Below are 19,639 nucleotides of genomic sequence, written 5' to 3'. Positions count from 1 at the left end.
GGTGGCAGTGGTTAACATTTGAATTCTAAAGACAGAAATATGAGAAATAGATTTTTACATTTGATTATGTACACACATCTTTAAAGACAGAAAAAGGTGTATGTGGATCAGACCATTCTCATTTATAGGTAGAATGAGTCCTACATTTTTATTTTTATTTTTTATTTTTAAACAAAATTTGAAAAAAACCCTCATGTTTTAATGCAGTGTTGAGTAAATAACTTTGTAATTGATTCATTTTTCAATAGTCAACCAGCATTAAACTACAATGACACTTTATGAAAGATTTGAAAAAAGCTTTCATGTGAAATGAAATAGTATAAGTAACTTATAATTGAGTTAATCAAGAGGATGTTTCAGAAGAATGTCATTCCCATTTAACTCGATGAGGTCATTAGACATTATGTATTTTTGAATAAAGACATGCAATCTTTTCTTTTTTGTGTAATGATACAAAAGAAATGTGAGATGTCTCTTTACCAAGGATTTGAAAAATGTGTTTATGTGAAAAGAGACTGTACCTAGGCTTATAACAACTCTTCTCTTAAATACTGCCAACCGATAAATTGATAACAATATATCTAACAATGGTTTTGCCGACACACTTCTCTCAGGAAGAAACCCAAACAATAACCACAGCGAGAATTGTCCAAGAGTGAACCCAGTATCTTGACACACATCAGTGAGGATATCAACAAATAGTGATTGTAAGAACGATAACTCTTTACAGAAGATGAACAAGTGCAGCACATCTTCTTTTTCATTTTGACAAACTGGACAAATATCTGTGTCTGTCAAACCAAATTGGCTGAGTCTGTCATATGTGTAAATAATGTTATGGGCAATCTTAAAATCTAGTTGTATACATTCGGCTGATTTGTCATTTTGATACACATTAACCCAAACATCTTTCCAATTGATGTCAAGAGATATATTATTCCACCAATTCATTGCAACTGGTTTTTTAAAATATTTTGTTCTGAAAATTTCATAACAATATTTCACCGTAAACAGCTGCACGGATACATCTTCGTTCGCTATAGGACAAAGTATTTCTTTACAAGGAGGATTTATGACAGCATCAGACAATATGATCTGTTTCCAATCTGTTGGAAGCGCATATAAAATAACAGCATAACCATTCTTGATTGTGGCCACATCAACGTCAGGTATTGTACCTTGTACAATTTCAACAATACTATCAGGTGACAAAAATTGTGGTATAACTTCATAGCAAATATCTTTTATGCAAGTGATCCCACCGTCAATGAATGATTTAAACAACAAAGTTTTGTTCATATACAAAATTAGAGGGTTGTTGAATAAAGGCTGACACATTATATCCTGTAAAGTGGTAGGTTTGCTTCTCTTACCACCACAGATGTCCTCCCAGGCAAGCAACAACTCAGCATAAAAAGGATTTACATGCAACATATCTTTTTTGTCAAACTTTAAACATAGTATGTTTGATTGTAATCCCATATTTAAATATTTTGAAAAGAAGAAAGACATAGTTGCTTTCCATAATGAGTCTAATTTATAATCTAAGAAAGCTTTTAACAGTTTCAATCTTAAAGCATACTTTTTAAGGCACAAATTGGGTATATTTAAACCACCTTCTGTACATTTGCCCATGCATGTCACAGCTGCTATTTTTGGCTTTTTATTTACCCATAAGAATTTTGAAAACATTTTGGAAAAGGCTACTTCTACCCAGTGTGGCACTGGTAACACTGTAAAAGAGTACCATAATCTAGAGGCAATGAGGATGTTTAAAACCGTGGCTCTGCCCTGCAGTGTGAGTTGACGTTGAATCCATGAATTAAGTAGAGTTTGAATTTTATTTATCTTTTCGTCCAATTTAGTGTCTCACATGTGGCCAAGTCAGAGCCAAGATATATTCCCAGAAGTTCAACACAATCTTTTTTAACCTTCACGGGAAGACTAATGTTACATTTATTGAACTTGGCTTTACCAAGAAGTAACACCTCCGACTTTTGTAAATTGATCTTGGCTTGAGTTGCTTCGCAATAATATTTAATTGTTTCAAAAGTATTTTCCACTGACTGTGAGTTGCACACTGTAATAGTAGTGTCATCGGCATGTTGATATATTAAAGATGAAACATTGCCAATGTTGATGCCTTGAATATGTGGGTTCTCTTTTATTAACAAATTTAATGGTTCAGAAATAAGCACAAACAGCATGGAACTCATCGGGTCCCCTTGCCTTACTCCACGGGATAGTTTGAAATATGGACTTAAATGCCCATTACACTTGACAGAACTTTTAATGTCTGTATACAAAATTCTAATCCAGGATATAAAATTATTCCCAAAATTGAATTTTTGTAAAATATCCAATAAGTAATTATGTGAAACTCTATCGAAAGCTTTCTCTTGATCTACTTTAATTAAAAATGCATCTTTATCTTCACTATCCACTATATCAACTACATCCCTGACCGAATGTAAATTGTGTGCAATGTCTCTCCCTGGTACACAGCAGGATTGTTCAGGGGAGATAATATCTGACACTACAGACTTGAGTCTAAGAGACAATGTGCGTGATATTAATTTACAGTCAACATTGATCAGTGAAATAGGTCTATAACATTTTAAATCTCTTTTATCACCTTTATTTTTATAGAATAAGCTGATAATACTGGTTTTCATAGAACGAGATAATTCCTTCTCTTCAAAGATACTCTGTGTAACATGATGGAAAAGAGGACATAAAATCTCCCAAAACTTGAGGAAGAATTCAACAGTTAAACCATCTGGACCTGGTGTCTTGTTATGTTTCATTCCTTTCAGTGCCTCTGTCAACTGTTTTTCAGAAATTGGAAGATCGCATTTAACTTTTTGTTCATTATTAATCGATTTCTGAATCATGTTTACAACTACTTGTTCTTTTACTTGATCAAATCCCTCATCTGTATATAACTTGGCATAAAATGATTGTGCTGTGTCTATAATGTCCTCTGTATTCCGTATCGTTGTTCCATCTTCAGTTATAAGTTCTTTGATTGAATTAGCTTGCTGTTTTGACTTTTCCAAATTCAAGAAATAAGAAGTGCATCTGTCAGATTCAAGAGTAAACTGTGCTTTTGATCTCAAGATAGCACCCCTACAGGTGTTGTTGTCATATTCTTCTAATTTATTTTCTAAATCACATAGTTGTGTAGATTGATACCCCGGTATTGAAGCTAATTTTTGATATTCAATTCTAAGTTTATATTGAATGTTGTAATAATCATTTTTTGCCAGTCTACTTTTTTTGCTTGAATAAGATTTTGAAAACTTTTTAAATTGATATTTCAAGTTGTCCCACCACATAAGTGGCTCTGATGTAAAAAGTGGACATACTTTTGCTTCCTCAATAATATGACGAATTTTATTATAAAAGATACCATCTTCTAACAGCTGATTATTAAAAATCCAAACTCCTGGACCCTTTTCTATGTTACTGAGATCAACCTTCAGTGAAACAATGTTGTGATCGCTCATTTTACAGTATTTGATATAACAATGTATAACACTATGTAAAAGATGTCTGGATAAGAGAAAAAAGTCAATTCTGGATTGTTTTAAAACACCATTTACTGTTTGGGTTCTGGAGAACTCCTTTTTATCATAATTTTTGTGTCTCCATACATCAACCATACAATATTTTTGAATTATGGAAATAAGAGTGTCACTACTTCTTAGATTGAATGTTTTATTGTTAATGCCTTTATCCAAAACAGGATCTACTATATCATTAAAATCTCCCCCTACAAACATATTACTTGGTTCTAACCATCCTTCTAGCTCTTTGTAAAATGTTAACTTTTCTTCTAAACCATTAGGAGCATAAACATTGAGTAAATAATATTTTTTATCATCCACATCAATTTCTGCTTTTAATAGTCTGCCTTCAGAATCGTGTGCTATCATTCTAACTTCATGTTGAAAATTTTTGGATACTAATATAGCTACACCCCTGCGATTTATGTTGGTTGAGTTACTAAATAAAATTTTCCCGGCCCACATATGTTGATAGTTTTCAACAAATGTTCGGTCCCAAAACGTTTCCTGTAAGAATGCTATATCAACATGTGAACTATTTATAAGTGACATCACTTTTTCAAATTTACCAACACCTCTCAAACCATTGACATTCCATGACCATATACTGAACATGATGAGCAATGAGAGATGCATATTATACTTCAACATGTGTTTCATCTATATTTTTTCCCTTTTCGAGATTTAACAACATTCTTTTTTCTAGGGGCTCTTCCCCCAACATGTGCCCTAATTACCTCTTCATCGGGCTTGGATATTTTCCATTTCCCTTTCACGCTTCCTGGGGCACCATCCCCACGGTATGGCTGTGAAAGAACATTGTGATTGATCTCATTCGAGACTGCCATGCCATCATGAACATCTAAAACCTCACTATTGTCATGATGTTTAAGATTAACTTTCTGTACAATATCTAACAGTGTGTCTGTTACATCATTCACTAAGTGAGCACTACAAGGAGATACATGTTTTTTGGCATCAGAACTACATTTGCCAACATGTAAACTTCTGTCAACGATTTCAAATAGTAGTTCATTGACAATATTTTGTGTTTCATTGTTTGAGTCAGTCACAAAATTGGTTACATATTTATCTTGTGACCTTTCCTCGTTGTCTTCCTCGGGGACATCTACAATTCCATCCACCCTTTCTTGATCTTTGTCATCTTCAATTGATAATTCATCACGAATAGGCCACCTTGCTAGAGTTGCATCCGTCTCTGTGTCCATGATGCCAATTTCAACGTCATTTTCCTCATCCTTATCATGATCATCATGATTATCGTTATCAATGTCATCAGAAACATCATCATACCCATAGCAATCACACTCTACCGGTTTCAGTTTACATCTATGACATTTTGGAACACGACAGTTATTTTGAAGATGTCCTTGGTTCCCGCAGTTCCTGCATACAATGTTTGGACACATCTTTTTTTCGTGTTGGTCTGAAAGGCAGTGGTAGCATACTTTGATTTGCTCATTGTGAATAACTCTGAAAAAATCAAAACCTTCATGTGTCCTGAATTTGACGCTATAGGGAAGACTGCGGATCCCTGTTGGAAATTTTACTTGTGTATATCTTGTACCATCTTCCCAATTAGTGCCATGGATTTTCCTCCTGTGGATGGTATCCACTTCAATTATTCCAAACGCATGTAGGACGTTTCTAATTTCCTCATCTGTGGTATAGCTGGGCAAGTTCATAAATGAAACTACAACTCTGTTATTCACGAGAGGCGAAAGTTTGTATATTTGATTATCAACTACAACAGACTCTCCAAGTGATTTTACTAGCGCATTTTCCGCTAGAGTAATTTCAAAATAATTGTTATTTCTAGGTGTACAGCAGTACACAGTATTGTCTCCAAGTTCCTGCTCCAACACCTTGCAAAGCTCAAATGCTTTAGGGCGAATCTGGTTGTCATAATGAACCCGAACAATGTTTTCTTTTTGATAAACACGATGGCGGCCATTGTTGTTGATGACCTGACTAGGGGGTGGCCTTTGCCCCCCAGCCTGGTGACTCATAGTTTCTATTTTCTCCAATTACTCGTTCAGATGTAATCTTGAAACATATATGAACAAACCTTCATAACAACAGTCAAATATTTCCACAAAGATAGAAGTACTTACAATAAATAGCAGAGCACTTGCAATATCCTTCCACGTTGTGACTCAACCCATAGGAGGCCGGTGCCTTATCCATTGGGCCACGTGGGCTTGACAAATACCTGCTGTGTTCTACGTTTGGGATAACAAACTCTTCTAAACAGTGCAACACCCGAATTTCTTGATGACTCGAGATACAACATGTTTTCTCTACACTGGTGCGCGTTAAAAACAGCGATTACAAATCCATTTCTGTTAAATATGAAGCAAATGTGAGTGCTATTTTCTTACAGTGTCTACCGTTTGTCAAGGTCAATTGAAGAAAAGACTTGTAAAAATGTACTACCCACGGGACTCGAATCCGCAATCTCCTGCTATAAACACTGTCTTTGCATAGGAGGCCGGTGCCTGATCGATTGTGCCACGTGGGCTTGACAAATACAAGCTTTTTTCTAAATTTGGGATAACAAACTCTTCTAAACAGTGCAACACCCGAATTTCTGGATGACTGGAGACACAATATGTTTTCTCTACACTGGTGCGCGTTAAAGAAAGCGATTACAAATCCATTTATGTTAAATATGAAGCAAATGTGAGTGTCATTTCTTACAGTGTCTACCGTTTGTCAAGGTGAATTTAAGAAAAGACTTTCAAAAATATACTACCCACGACGGGACTCGAACCCGCAATCCCCGGCTATCAACACTGTCTTTGTTTAGGAGGCCGGTGCCTTATCCATTGGGCCACGTGGGCTTGGCAAATACAAGCTGTTTTCTACATTTGGGATAACAAACTCTTCTAAACAGTTCAACACCCGAATTTCTTGATGACTGGAGATACAATATGTTTTCTCTACACTGGTGCGCGTTAAAAACAGCGATTACAAATCCATTTATGTTAAATATTCAGCAAATGTGAGTGTCATTTCTGACAGTGTCTACCGTTTGTCAAGGTCAATTTAAGAAAAGACTTTCAAAAATATGCTACCCACGACGGGACTCGAACCCGCAATCCCCGGCTATCAACACTGACTTTGCGTAGGAGGCCGGTACCTTATCCATTGGGCCACGTGGGCTTGACAAATAACAGCTGTTTTCTACGTTTGGGAGAACAAACTCTTCTTAACAGTGCAACACCCGAATTTCTTGAAGACTGGAAACACAATATGTTTTCTCTACACTGGTGCCCGTTAAAGAAAGCGATTGCAAATCCGTTTGTGTTAAATATAAGGCAAATATGAGTGTCATTTTTTAAAGTGTGTACCGTTTGTCAAGGTCAATTTAAGAAAAGACTTGTAAAAATAAACTACCCACGAAGGGACTCGAACCCGCAATCTCCTGCTATAAACACTGTCTTTGCATAGGAGGCCGGTGCCTGATCGATTGTGCCACGTGGGCTTGACAAATACAAGCTGTTTTCTACATTTGGGATAACAAGCTCTTCTAAACAGTGCAACACCCGAATTTCTGGATGACTGGAGACACAATATGTTTTCTCTACACTGGTGCGCGTTAAAAACAGCGATTACAAATCCATTTATGTTAAATATTCAGCAAATGTGAGTGTCATTTCTTACAGTGTCTACCGTTTGTCAAGGTCAATTTAAGAAAAGACTTTAAAAAAATATACTACCCACGACGGGACTCGAACCCGCAATCGCCGGCTATCAACACTAACTTTGCGTAGGAGGCCGGTGCCTTATCCATTGGGCCACGTGGGCTTGACAAATACCAGCTGTTTTCTACGTTTGGGATAACAAACTCTTCTAAACAGTGCAACAGCTGAATTTCTTGATGACTGGAGATACAATATGTTTTCTCTACACTGGTGCGCGTTAAAAAGAGCGATTACAAATCCATTTATGTTAAATATTCAGCAAATGTGAGTGTCATTTCTTACAGTGTCTACCGTTTGTCAAGGTGAATTTAAGAAAAGACTTTCAAAAATATACTACCCACGACGGGACTCGAACCCGCAATCCCCGGCTATCAACACTGTCTTTGTTTAGGAGGCCGGTGCCTTATCCATTGGGCCACGTGGGCTGGACAAATAACAGCTGTTTTTTACGTTTGGGAGAACAAACTCTTCTAAACCGTGCAACACCCGAATTTCTTGAAGACTGGAAACACAATATGTTTTCTCTACACTGGTGCCCGTTAAAGAAAGCGATTGAAAATCCATTTGTGTTAAATATAAGGCAAATGTGAGTGTCATTTCTTACAGTGTCTACCGTTTGTCAAGGTCAATTTAAGAAAAGACTTTAAAAAAATATACTACCCACGGGACTCGAATCCGCAATCTCCTGCTATCAACACTGTCTTTGCATAGGAGGCCGGTGCCTGATCGATTGTGCCACGTGGGCTTGACAAATACCAGCTGTTTTCTACATTTGGGATAACAAACTCTTCTAAACAGTGCAACAGCCGAATTTCTTGATGACTGGAGATACAATATGTTTTCTCTACACTGGTGCGCGTTAAGGAAAGCGATTACAAATACATGTGTGTTAAATATGAAGCAAATGTGAGTGCTATTTTCTTACAGTGTCTACCGTTTGTCAAGGTCAATTTAAGAAAAGACTTGTAAAAATGTACTACCCACGACGGGACTCGAACCCGCAATCCCCGGCTATCAACACTGACTTTGCGTAGGAGGCCGGTGCCTTATCCATTGGGCCACGTGGGCTTGACAAATAACAGCTGTTTTCTACGTTTGGGCTAACAAACTCTTCTAAACAGTTCAACACCCGAATTTCTTGATGACTCGAGATACAACATGTTTTCTCTACACTGGTGCCCGTTAAAGAGAGCGATTACAAATCTATTTCTGTTAAATATTCAGCAAATGTGAGTGCCGTTTTCTTACAGTGTCTACCGTTTGTCAAGGTCAATTTAAGAAAAGACTTGTAAAAATGTACTACCCACGGGACTCGAATCCGCAATCTCCTGCTATAAACACTGTCTTTGCATAGGAGGCCGGTGCCTGATCGATTGTGCCACGTGGGCTTGACAAATACCAGCTGTTTTCTAAATTTGGGATAACAAACTCTTCTAAACAGTGCAACACCCGAATTTCTGGATGACTGGAGACACAATATGTTTTCTCTACACTGGTGCGCGTTAAAAACAGCGATTACAAATCCATTTATGTTAAATATTCAGCAAATGTGAGTGTCATTTCTTACAGTGTCTACCGTTTGTCAATGTCAATTCAAGAAAAGACTTTCAAAAATATACTACCCACGACGGGGCTCGAACCCACAATCCCCGGCTATCAACACTGTCTTTGTTTAGGAGGCCGGTGCCTTATCCATTGGGCCACGTGGGCTTGGCAAATACAAGCTGTTTTCTACATTTGGGATAACAAACTCTTCTAAACAGTGCAACAGCTGAATTTCTTGATGACTGGAGATACAATATGTTTTCTCTACACTGGTGCGCGTTAAAAAGAGCGATTACAAATCCATTTATGTTAAATATTCAGCAAATGTGAGTGTCATTTCTTACAGTGTCTACCGTTTGTCAAGGTGAATTTAAGAAAAGACTTTCAAAAATATACTACCCACGACGGGACTCGAACCCGCAATCCCCGGCTATCAACACTGTCTTTGTTTAGGAGGCCGGTGCCTTATCCATTGGGCCACGTGGGCTGGACAAATACAAGCTGTTTTTTACGTTTGGGATAACAAACTCTTCTAAACCGTGCAACACCCGAATTTCTTGAAGACTGGAAACACAATATGTTTTCTCTACACTGGTGCCCGTTAAAGAAAGCGATTGAAAATCCATTTGTGTTAAATATAAGGCAAATGTGAGTGTCATTTCTTACAGTGTCTACCGTTTGTCAAGGTCAATTTAAGAAAAGACTTGTAAAAATGTAGTACCCACGACGGGACTCGAACCCGCAATCTCCTGCTATAAACACTGTCTTTGCATAGGAGGCCGGTGCCTGATCGATTGTGCCACGTGGGCTTGACAAATACCAGCTGTTTTCTACGTTTGGGAGAACAAACTCTTCTAAACAGTGCAACACCCGAATTTCTTGATGACTGGAAACACAATATGTTTTCTCTACACTGGTGCCCGTTAAAGAGAGCGATTACAAATCTATTTCTGTTAAATATGAAGCAAATGTGAGTGCCATTTTCTTACAGTGTCTACCGTTTGTCAAGGTCAATTTAAGAAAAGACTTGTAAAAATGTACTACCCACGGGACTCGAATCCGCAATCTCCTGCTATAAACACTGTCTTTGCATAGGAGGCCGGTGCCTTATCCATTGGGCCACGTGGGCTTGGCAAATACAAGCTGTTTTCTACATTTGGGATAACAAACTCTTCTAAACAGTGCAACACCCGAATTTCTTGATGACTGGAGACACAATATGTTTTCTCTACACTGGTGCGCGTTATAAACCACGATAACAAATCCATTTATGTTAAATATTCAGCAAATGTGAGTGTCATTTCTGACAGTGTCTACCGTTTGTCAAGGTTAATTTAAGAAAAGACTTTCAAAAATATACTACCCACGACGGGACTCGAACACGCAATCCCCGTAGGAAGCGAAGGAGGCCGGTGCCTTATCCATTGGGCCACGTGGGCTTGGCAAATACAAGCTGTTTTCTACATTTCGGATAACAAACTCTTCTAAACAGTTCAACACCCGAATTTCTGGATGACTGGAGACACAATATGTTTTCTCTACACTGGTGCGCGTTAAAAACAGCGATTACAAATCCATTTATGTTAAATATTCAGCAAATGTGAGTGTCATTTCTTACAGTGTCTACCGTTTGTCAAGGTCAATTTAAGAAAAGACTTTCAAAAATATACTACCCACGACGGGACTCGAACCCTCAATCCCCGGCTATCAACACTGACTTTGCGTAGGAGGCCGGTGCCTTATCCATTGGGCCACGTGGGCTTGGCAAATAACAGCTGTTTTCTACATTTGGGATAACAAACTCTTCTAAACAGTGCAACACCCGAATTTCTTGATGACTCGAGATTCAATGTGTTTTCTCTACACTGGTGCGCGTTAAAGAGAGCGATTACAAATCTATTTCTGTTAAATATGAAGCAAATGTGAGTGCCATTTTCTTAAAGTGTCTACCGTTTGTCAATGTCAATTTAAGAAAAGACTTGTAAAAATGTACCACCCACGGGACTCGAATCCGCAATCTCCTGCTATAAACACTGTCTTTGCATAGGAGGCCGGTGCCTGATCGATTGTGCCACGTGGGCTTGACAAATACAAGCTGTTTTCTACATTTGGGATAACAAACTCTTCTAAACAGTGCAACACCCGAATTTCTGGATGACACAATATGTTTTCTCTACACTGGTGCGCGTTAAAAACAGCGATTACAAATCCATTTATGTTAAATATTCAGCAAATGTGAGTGTCATTTCTTACAGTGTCTACCGTTTGTCAAGGTCAATTTAAGAAAAGACTTTCAGAAATATACTACCCACGACGGGACTCGAACCCGCAATCCCCGGCTATCAACACTGACTTTGCGTAGGAGGCCGGTGCCTTATCCATTGGGCCACGTGGGCTTGACAAATACCAGCTGTGTTCTACGTTTGGGATAACAAACTCTTCTAAACAGTGCAACACCCGAATTTCTTGATTCTTCGAAACACAATATGTTTTCTCTACACTGGTGCGCGTTAAAGAAAGCGATTACAAATCCATTTATGTTAAATATGAAGCAAATGTGAGTGTCATTTCTTACAGTGTCTACCGTTTGTCAAGGTGAATTTAAGAAAAGACTTTCAAAAATATACTACCCACGCCGGGACTCGAACCCGCAATCCCCGGCTATCAACACTGACTTTGCGTAGCAGGCCGGTGCCTTATCCATTGGGCCACGTGGGCTTGACAAATAAGAGCTGTTTTCTACATTCCGGATAACAAACTCTTCTAAACAGCGGAATACCCGAATTTCTGGATGACTGGAGACACAATATGTGTTCTCTACACTGCTGCGCGTTAAAAACAGCGATTACAAATCCATTTATGTTAAATATTCAGCAAATGTGAGTGTCATTTCTGACAGTGTCTACCGTTTGTCAAGGTCAATTTAAGAAAAGACTTTCAAAAATATACTACCCACGCCGGGACTCGAACCCGCAATCCCCGGCTATCAACACTGACTTTGCGTAGCAGGCCGGTGCCTTATCCATTGGGCCACGTGGGCTTGACAAATAAGAGCTGTTTTCTACGTTTGGGAGAACAAACTCTTCTAAACAGTGCAACACCCGAATTTCTGGATGACTGGAGACACAATATGTTTTCTCTACACTGGTGCGCGTTAAAAACCACGATTACAAATCTATTTGTGTTAAATATTTAGCAAATGTGAGTGTCATTTCTTATAGTGTCTACCGTTTGTCAAGGTCAATTTAAGAAAAGACTTTCAAAAATATACTACACACGACGGGACTCGAACCCGCAATCCCCGGCTATCAACACTGACTTTGTGTAGGAGGCCGGTGCCTTTTTTCTTTTTTTTTCTTGATAAAATTTATTCACAGGAATGTAATACAAACGCAGACAGTGCTGACACTGCCACCACAAAGATAAAAAGGGTATCACAGAAGTTGGGTGGCAGTGGTTAACATTTGAATTCTAAAGACAGAAATATGAGAAATAGATTTTTACATTTGATTATGTACACACATCTTTAAAGACAGAAAAAGGTGTATGTGGATCAGACCATTCTCATTTATAGGTAGAATGAGTCCTACATTTTTATTTTTATTTTTTATTTTTAAACAAAATTTGAAAAAAACCCTCATGTTTTAATGCAGTGTTGAGTAAATAACTTTGTAATTGATTCATTTTTCAATAGTCAACCAGCATTAAACTACAATGACACTTTATGAAAGATTTGAAAAAAGCTTTCATGTGAAATGAAATAGTATAAGTAACTTATAATTGAGTTAATCAAGAGGATGTTTCAGAAGAATGTCATTCCCATTTAACTCGATGAGGTCATTAGACATTATGTATTTTTGAATAAAGACATGCAATCTTTTCTTTTTTGTGTAATGATACAAAAGAAATGTGAGATGTCTCTTTACCAAGGATTTGAAAAATGTGTTTATGTGAAAAGAGACTGTACCTAGGCTTATAACAACTCTTCTCTTAAATACTGCCAACCGATAAATTGATAACAATATATCTAACAATGGTTTTGCCGACACACTTCTCTCAGGAAGAAACCCAAACAATAACCACAGCGAGAATTGTCCAAGAGTGAACCCAGTATCTTGACACACATCAGTGAGGATATCAACAAATAGTGATTGTAAGAACGATAACTCTTTACAGAAGATGAACAAGTGCAGCACATCTTCTTTTTCATTTTGACAAACTGGACAAATATCTGTGTCTGTCAAACCAAATTGGCTGAGTCTGTCATATGTGTAAATAATGTTATGGGCAATCTTAAAATCTAGTTGTATACATTCGGCTGATTTGTCATTTTGATACACATTAACCCAAACATCTTTCCAATTGATGTCAAGAGATATATTATTCCACCAATTCATTGCAACTGGTTTTTTAAAATATTTTGTTCTGAAAATTTCATAACAATATTTCACCGTAAACAGCTGCACGGATACATCTTCGTTCGCTATAGGACAAAGTATTTCTTTACAAGGAGGATTTATGACAGCATCAGACAATATGATCTGTTTCCAATCTGTTGGAAGCGCATATAAAATAACAGCATAACCATTCTTGATTGTGGCCACATCAACATCAGGTATTGTACCTTGTACAATTTCAACAATACTATCAGGTGACAAAAATTGTGGTATAACTTCATAGCAAATATCTTTTATGCAAGTGATCCCACCGTCAATGAATGATTTAAACAACAAAGTTTTGTTCATATACAAAATTAGAGGGTTGTTGAATAAAGGCTGACACATTATATCCTGTAAAGTGGTAGGTTTGCTTCTCTTACCACCACAGATGTCCTCCCAGGCAAGCAACAACTCAGCATAAAAAGGATTTACATGCAACATATCTTTTTTGTCAAACTTTAAACATAGTATGTTTGATTGTAATCCCATATTTAAATATTTTGAAAAGAAGAAAGACATAGTTGCTTTCCATAATGAGTCTAATTTATAATCTAAGAAAGCTTTTAACAGTTTCAATCTTAAAGCATACTTTTTAAGGCACAAATTGGGTATATTTAAACCACCTTCTGTACATTTGCCCATGCATGTCACAGCTGCTATTTTTGGCTTTTTATTTACCCATAAGAATTTTGAAAACATTTTGGAAAAGGCTACTTCTACCCAGTGTGGCACTGGTAACACTGTAAAAGAGTACCATAATCTAGAGGCAATGAGGATGTTTAAAACCGTGGCTCTGCCCTGCAGTGTGAGTTGACGTTGAATCCATGAATTAAGTAGAGTTTGAATTTTATTTATCTTTTCGTCCAATTTAGTGTCTCACATGTGGCCAAGTCAGAGCCAAGATATATTCCCAGAAGTTCAACACAATCTTTTTTAACCTTCACGGGAAGACTAATGTTACATTTATTGAACTTGGCTTTACCAAGAAGTAACACCTCCGACTTTTGTAAATTGATCTTGGCTTGAGTTGCTTCGCAATAATATTTAATTGTTTCAAAAGTATTTTCCACTGACTGTGAGTTGCACACTGTAATAGTAGTGTCATCGGCATGTTGATATATTAAAGATGAAACATTGCCAATGTTGATGCCTTGAATATGTGGGTTCTCTTTTATTAACAAATTTAATGGTTCAGAAATAAGCACAAACAGCATGGAACTCATCGGGTCCCCTTGCCTTACTCCACGGGATAGTTTGAAATATGGACTTAAATGCCCATTACACTTGACAGAAATTTTAATGTCTGTATACAAAATTCTAATCCAGGATATAAAATTATTCCCAAAATTGAATTTTTGTAAAATATCCAATAAGTAATTATGTGAAACTCTATCGAAAGCTTTCTCTTGATCTACTTTAATTAAAAATGCATCTTTATCTTCACTATCCACTATATCAACTACATCCCTGACCGAATGTAAATTGTGTGCAATGTCTCTCCCTGGTACACAGCAGGATTGTTCAGGGGAGATAATATCTGACACTACAGACTTGAGTCTAAGAGACAATGTGCGTGATATTAATTTACAGTCAACATTGATCAGTGAAATAGGTCTATAACATTTTAAATCTCTTTTATCACCTTTATTTTTATAGAATAAGCTGATAATACTGGTTTTCATAGAACGAGATAATTCCTTCTCTTCAAAGATACTCTGTGTAACATGATGGAAAAGAGGACATAAAATCTCCCAAAACTTGAGGAAGAATTCAACAGTTAAACCATCTGGACCTGGTGTCTTGTTATGTTTCATTCCTTTCAGTGCCTCTGTCAACTGTTTTTCAGAAATTGGAAGATCGCATTTAACTTTTTGTTCATTATTAATCGATTTCTGAATCATGTTTACAACTACTTGTTCTTTTACTTGATCAAATCCCTCATCTGTATATAACTTGGCATAAAATGATTGTGCTGTGTCTATAATGTCCTCTGTATTCCGTATCGTTGTTCCATCTTCAGTTATAAGTTCTTTGATTGAATTAGCTTGCTGTTTTGACTTTTCCAAATTCAAGAAATAAGAAGTGCATCTGTCAGATTCAAGAGTAAACTGTGCTTTTGATCTCAAGATAGCACCCCTACAGGTGTTGTTGTCATATTCTTCTAATTTATTTTCTAAATCACATAGTTGTGTAGATTGATACCCCGGTATTGAAGCTAATTTTTGATATTCAATTCTAAGTTTATTTTGAATGTTGTAATAATCATTTTTTGCCAGTCTACTTTTTTTGCTTGAATAAGATTTTGAAAACTTTTTAAATTGATATTTCAAGTTGTCCCACCACATAAGTGGCTCTGATGTAAAAAGTGGACATACTTTTGCTTCCTCAATAATATGACGAATTTTATTATAAAAGATACCATCTTCTAACAGCTGATTATTAAAAATCCAAACTCCTGGACCCTTTTCTATGTTACTGAGATCAACCTTCAGTGAAACAATGTTGTGATCGCTCATTTTACAGTATTTGATATAACAATGTATAACACTATGTAAAAGATGTCTGGATAAGAGAAAAAAGTCAATTCTGGATTGTTTTAAAACACCATTTACTGTTTGGGTTCTGGAGAACTCCTTTTTATCATAATTTTTGTGTCTCCATACATCAACCATACAATATTTTTGAATTATGGAAATAAGAGTGTCACTACTTCTTAGATTGAATGTTTTATTGTTAATGCCTTTATCCAAAACAGGATCTACTATATCATTAAAATCTCCCCCTACAAACATATTACTTGGTTCTAACCATCCTTCTAGCTCTTTGTAAAATGTTAACTTTTCTTCTAAACCATTAGGAGCATAAACATTGAGTAAATAATATTTTTTATCATCCACATCAATTTCTGCTTTTAATAGTCTGCCTTCAGAATCGTGTGCTATCATTCTAACTTCATGTTGAAAATTTTTGGATACTAATATAGCTACACCCCTGCGATTTATGTTGGTTGAGTTACTAAATAAAATTTTCCCGGCCCACATATGTTGATAGTTTTCAACAAATGTTCGGTCCCAAAACGTTTCCTGTAAGAATGCTATATCAACATGTGAACTATTTATAAGTGACATCACTTTTTCAAATTTACCAACACCTCTCAAACCATTGACATTCCATGACCATATACTGAACATGATGAGCAATGAGAGATGCATATTATACTTCAACATGTGTTTCATCTATATTTTTTCCCTTTTCGAGATTTAACAACATTCTTTTTTCTAGGGGCTCTTCCCCCAACATGTGCCCTAATTACCTCTTCATCGGGCTTGGATATTTTCCATTTCCCTTTCACGCTTCCTGGGGCACCATCCCCACGGTATGGCTGTGAAAGAACATTGTGATTGATCTCATTCGAGACTGCCATGCCATCATGAACATCTAAAACCTCACTATTGTCATGATGTTTAAGATTAACTTTCTGTACAATATCTAACAGTGTGTCTGTTACATCATTCACTAAGTGAGCACTACAAGGAGATACATGTTTTTTGGCATCAGAACTACATTTGCCAACATGTAAACTTCTGTCAACGATTTCAAATAGTAGTTCATTGACAATATTTTGTGTTTCATTGTTTGAGTCAGTCACAAAATTGGTTACATATTTATCTTGTGACCTTTCCTCGTTGTCTTCCTCGGGGACATCTACAATTCCATCCACCCTTTCTTGATCTTTGTCATCTTCAATTGATAATTCATCACGAATAGGCCACCTTGCTAGAGTTGCATCCGTCTCTGTGTCCATGATGCCAATTTCAACGTCATTTTCCTCATCCTTATCATGATCATCATGATTATCGTTATCAATGTCATCAGAAACATCATCATACCCATAGCAATCACACTCTACCGGTTTCAGTTTACATCTATGACATTTTGGAACACGACAGTTATTTTGAAGATGTCCTTGGTTCCCGCAGTTCCTGCATACAATGTTTGGACACATCTTTTTTTCGTGTTGGTCTGAAAGGCAGTGGTAGCATACTTTGATTTGCTCATTGTGAATAACTCTGAAAAAATCAAAACCTTCATGTGTCCTGAATTTGACGCTATAGGGAAGACTGCGGATCCCTGTTGGAAATTTTACTTGTGTATATCTTGTACCATCTTCCCAATTAGTGCCATGGATTTTCCTCCTGTGGATGGTATCCACTTCAATTATTCCAAACGCATGTAGGACGTTTCTAATTTCCTCATCTGTGGTATAGCTGGGCAAGTTCATAAAAGAAACTACAACTCTGTTATTCACGAGAGGCGAAAGTTTGTATATTTGATTATCAACTACAACAGACTCTCCAAGTGATTTTACTAGCGCATTTTCCGCTAGAGTAATTTCAAAATAATTGTTATTTCTAGGTGTACAGCAGTACACAGTATTGTCTCCAAGTTCCTGCTCCAACACCTTGCAAAGCTCAAATGCTTTAGGGCGAATCTGGTTGTCATAATGAACCCGAACAATGTTTTCTTTTTGATAAACACGATGGCGGCCATTGTTGTTGATGACCTGACTAGGGGGTGGCCTTTGCCCCCCAGCCTGGTGGCTCATAGTTTCTATTTTCTCCAATTACTCGTTCAGATGTAATCTTGAAACATATATGAACAAACCTTCATAACAACAGTCAAATATTTCCACAAAGATAGAAGTACTTACAATAAATAGCAGAGCACTTGCAATATCCTTCCACGTTGTGACTCAACCCATAGGAGGCCGGTGCCTTATCCATTGGGCCACGTGGGCTTGACAAATACCTGCTGTGTTCTACGTTTGGGATAACAAACTCTTCTAAACAGTGCAACACCCGAATTTCTTGATGACTCGAGATACAACATGTTTTCTCTACACTGGTGCGCGTTAAAAACAGCGATTACAAATCCATTTCTGTTAAATATGAAGCAAATGTGAGTGCTATTTTCTTACAGTGTCTACCGTTTGTCAAGGTCAATTGAAGAAAAGACTTGTAAAAATGTACTACCCACGGGACTCGAATCCGCAATCTCCTGCTATAAACACTGTCTTTGCATAGCAGGCCGGTGCCTGATCGATTGTGCCACGTGGGCTTGACAAATACAAGCTTTTTTCTAAATTTGGGATAACAAACTCTTCTAAACAGTTCAACACCCGAATTTCTGGATGACTGGAGACACAATATGTTTTCTCTACACTGGTGCGCGTTAAAAAGAGCGATTACAAATCCATTTATGTTAAATATTCAGCAAATGTGAGTGTCATTTCTTACAGTGTCTACCGTTTGTCAAGGTGAATTTAAGAAAAGACTTTCAAAAATATACTACCCACGACGGGACTCGAACCCGCAATCCCCGGCTATCAACACTGTCTTTGTTTAGGAGGCCGGTGCCTTATCCATTGGGCCACGTGGGCTTGGCAAATACAAGCTGTTTTCTACATTTGGGATAACAAACTCTTCTACACAGTTCAACACCCGAATTTCTTGATGACTGGAGATACAATATGTTTTCTCTACACTGGTGCGCGTTAAAAACAGCGATTACAAATCCATTTATGTTAAATATTCAGCAAATGTGAGTGTCATTTCTGACAGTGTCTACCGTTTGTCAAGGTCAATTTAAGAAAAGACTTTCAAAAATATGCTACCCACGACGGGACTCGAACCCGCAATCCCCGGCTATCAACACTGACTTTGCGTAGGAGGCCGGTGCCTTATCCATTGGGCCACGTGGGCTTGACAAATAACAGCTGTTTTCTACGTTTGGGAGAACAAACTCTTCTTAACAGTGCAACACCCGAATTTCTTGAAGACTGGAAACACAATATGTTTTCTCTACACTAGTGCCCGTTAAAGAAAGCGATTGCAAATCCGTTTGTGTTAAATATAAGGCAAATATGAGTGTCATTTTTTAAAGTGTGTACCGTTTGTCAAGGTCAATTTAAGAAAAGACTTGTAAAAATAAACTACCCACGAAGGGACTCGAACCCGCAATCTCCTGCTATAAACACTGTCTTTGCATAGGAGGCCGGTGCCTGATCGATTGTGCCACGTGGGCTTGACAAATACAAGCTGTTTTCTACATTTGGGATAACAAGCTCTTCTAAACAGTGCAACACCCGAATTTCTGGATGACTGGAGACACAATATGTTTTCTCTACACTGGTGCGCGTTAAAAACAGCGATTACAAATCCATTTATGTTAAATATTCAGCAAATGTGAGTGTCATTTCTTACAGTGTCTACCGTTTGTCAAGGTCAATTTAAGAAAAGACTTGTAAAAATGTACTACCCACGGGACTCGAATCCGCAATCTCCTCCTATAAACACTG

At 37.3% G+C, this 19,639-nt stretch overlaps 12 non-coding genes across 12 annotated transcripts; all 12 read right to left on the bottom strand.

Moving 5' to 3' along the window:
* Window positions 1-6,342: 6,342 nt before the first annotated feature.
* On the bottom strand, window positions 6,343-6,433 carry Trnar-ccu (transfer RNA arginine (anticodon CCU)). The gene is given in 2 exon segments: window positions 6,343-6,378; window positions 6,397-6,433. It is a non-coding gene; the product is annotated as a tRNA-Arg (tRNA).
* A 231-nt stretch (window positions 6,434-6,664) lies between these two features.
* On the bottom strand, window positions 6,665-6,755 carry Trnar-ccu (transfer RNA arginine (anticodon CCU)). Its single transcript is given in 2 exon segments — window positions 6,665-6,700; window positions 6,719-6,755. It is a non-coding gene; the product is annotated as a tRNA-Arg (tRNA).
* A 554-nt stretch (window positions 6,756-7,309) lies between these two features.
* Window positions 7,310-7,400, bottom strand: Trnar-ccu (transfer RNA arginine (anticodon CCU)). The gene is given in 2 exon segments: window positions 7,310-7,345; window positions 7,364-7,400. It is a non-coding gene; the product is annotated as a tRNA-Arg (tRNA).
* A 231-nt stretch (window positions 7,401-7,631) lies between these two features.
* Window positions 7,632-7,722, bottom strand: Trnar-ccu (transfer RNA arginine (anticodon CCU)). Its single transcript is given in 2 exon segments — window positions 7,632-7,667; window positions 7,686-7,722. It is a non-coding gene; the product is annotated as a tRNA-Arg (tRNA).
* A 552-nt stretch (window positions 7,723-8,274) lies between these two features.
* On the bottom strand, window positions 8,275-8,365 carry Trnar-ccu (transfer RNA arginine (anticodon CCU)). The gene is given in 2 exon segments: window positions 8,275-8,310; window positions 8,329-8,365. It is a non-coding gene; the product is annotated as a tRNA-Arg (tRNA).
* Window positions 8,366-8,916: 551 nt separating this feature from the next.
* Window positions 8,917-9,007, bottom strand: Trnar-ccu (transfer RNA arginine (anticodon CCU)). The gene is given in 2 exon segments: window positions 8,917-8,952; window positions 8,971-9,007. It is a non-coding gene; the product is annotated as a tRNA-Arg (tRNA).
* A 231-nt stretch (window positions 9,008-9,238) lies between these two features.
* Window positions 9,239-9,329, bottom strand: Trnar-ccu (transfer RNA arginine (anticodon CCU)). Its single transcript is given in 2 exon segments — window positions 9,239-9,274; window positions 9,293-9,329. It is a non-coding gene; the product is annotated as a tRNA-Arg (tRNA).
* A 1,818-nt stretch (window positions 9,330-11,147) lies between these two features.
* On the bottom strand, window positions 11,148-11,238 carry Trnar-ccu (transfer RNA arginine (anticodon CCU)). The gene is given in 2 exon segments: window positions 11,148-11,183; window positions 11,202-11,238. It is a non-coding gene; the product is annotated as a tRNA-Arg (tRNA).
* Window positions 11,239-11,469: 231 nt separating this feature from the next.
* Window positions 11,470-11,560, bottom strand: Trnas-gcu (transfer RNA serine (anticodon GCU)). The gene is given in 2 exon segments: window positions 11,470-11,505; window positions 11,524-11,560. It is a non-coding gene; the product is annotated as a tRNA-Ser (tRNA).
* A 231-nt stretch (window positions 11,561-11,791) lies between these two features.
* On the bottom strand, window positions 11,792-11,882 carry Trnas-gcu (transfer RNA serine (anticodon GCU)). The gene is given in 2 exon segments: window positions 11,792-11,827; window positions 11,846-11,882. It is a non-coding gene; the product is annotated as a tRNA-Ser (tRNA).
* A 6,748-nt stretch (window positions 11,883-18,630) lies between these two features.
* Window positions 18,631-18,721, bottom strand: Trnar-ccu (transfer RNA arginine (anticodon CCU)). Its single transcript is given in 2 exon segments — window positions 18,631-18,666; window positions 18,685-18,721. It is a non-coding gene; the product is annotated as a tRNA-Arg (tRNA).
* A 231-nt stretch (window positions 18,722-18,952) lies between these two features.
* On the bottom strand, window positions 18,953-19,043 carry Trnar-ccu (transfer RNA arginine (anticodon CCU)). The gene is given in 2 exon segments: window positions 18,953-18,988; window positions 19,007-19,043. It is a non-coding gene; the product is annotated as a tRNA-Arg (tRNA).
* Between the last annotated feature and the right edge of the window lie 596 nt (window positions 19,044-19,639).

Source organism: Haliotis cracherodii, unplaced genomic scaffold, assembly GCF_022045235.1.
Source record: "Haliotis cracherodii isolate W230 unplaced genomic scaffold, xgHalCrac1.p SCAF_1, whole genome shotgun sequence".
Lineage (NCBI taxonomy): Eukaryota > Metazoa > Mollusca > Gastropoda > Lepetellida > Haliotidae > Haliotis > Haliotis cracherodii.
This window is presented reverse-complemented; position numbering and strand designations above follow the sequence as displayed.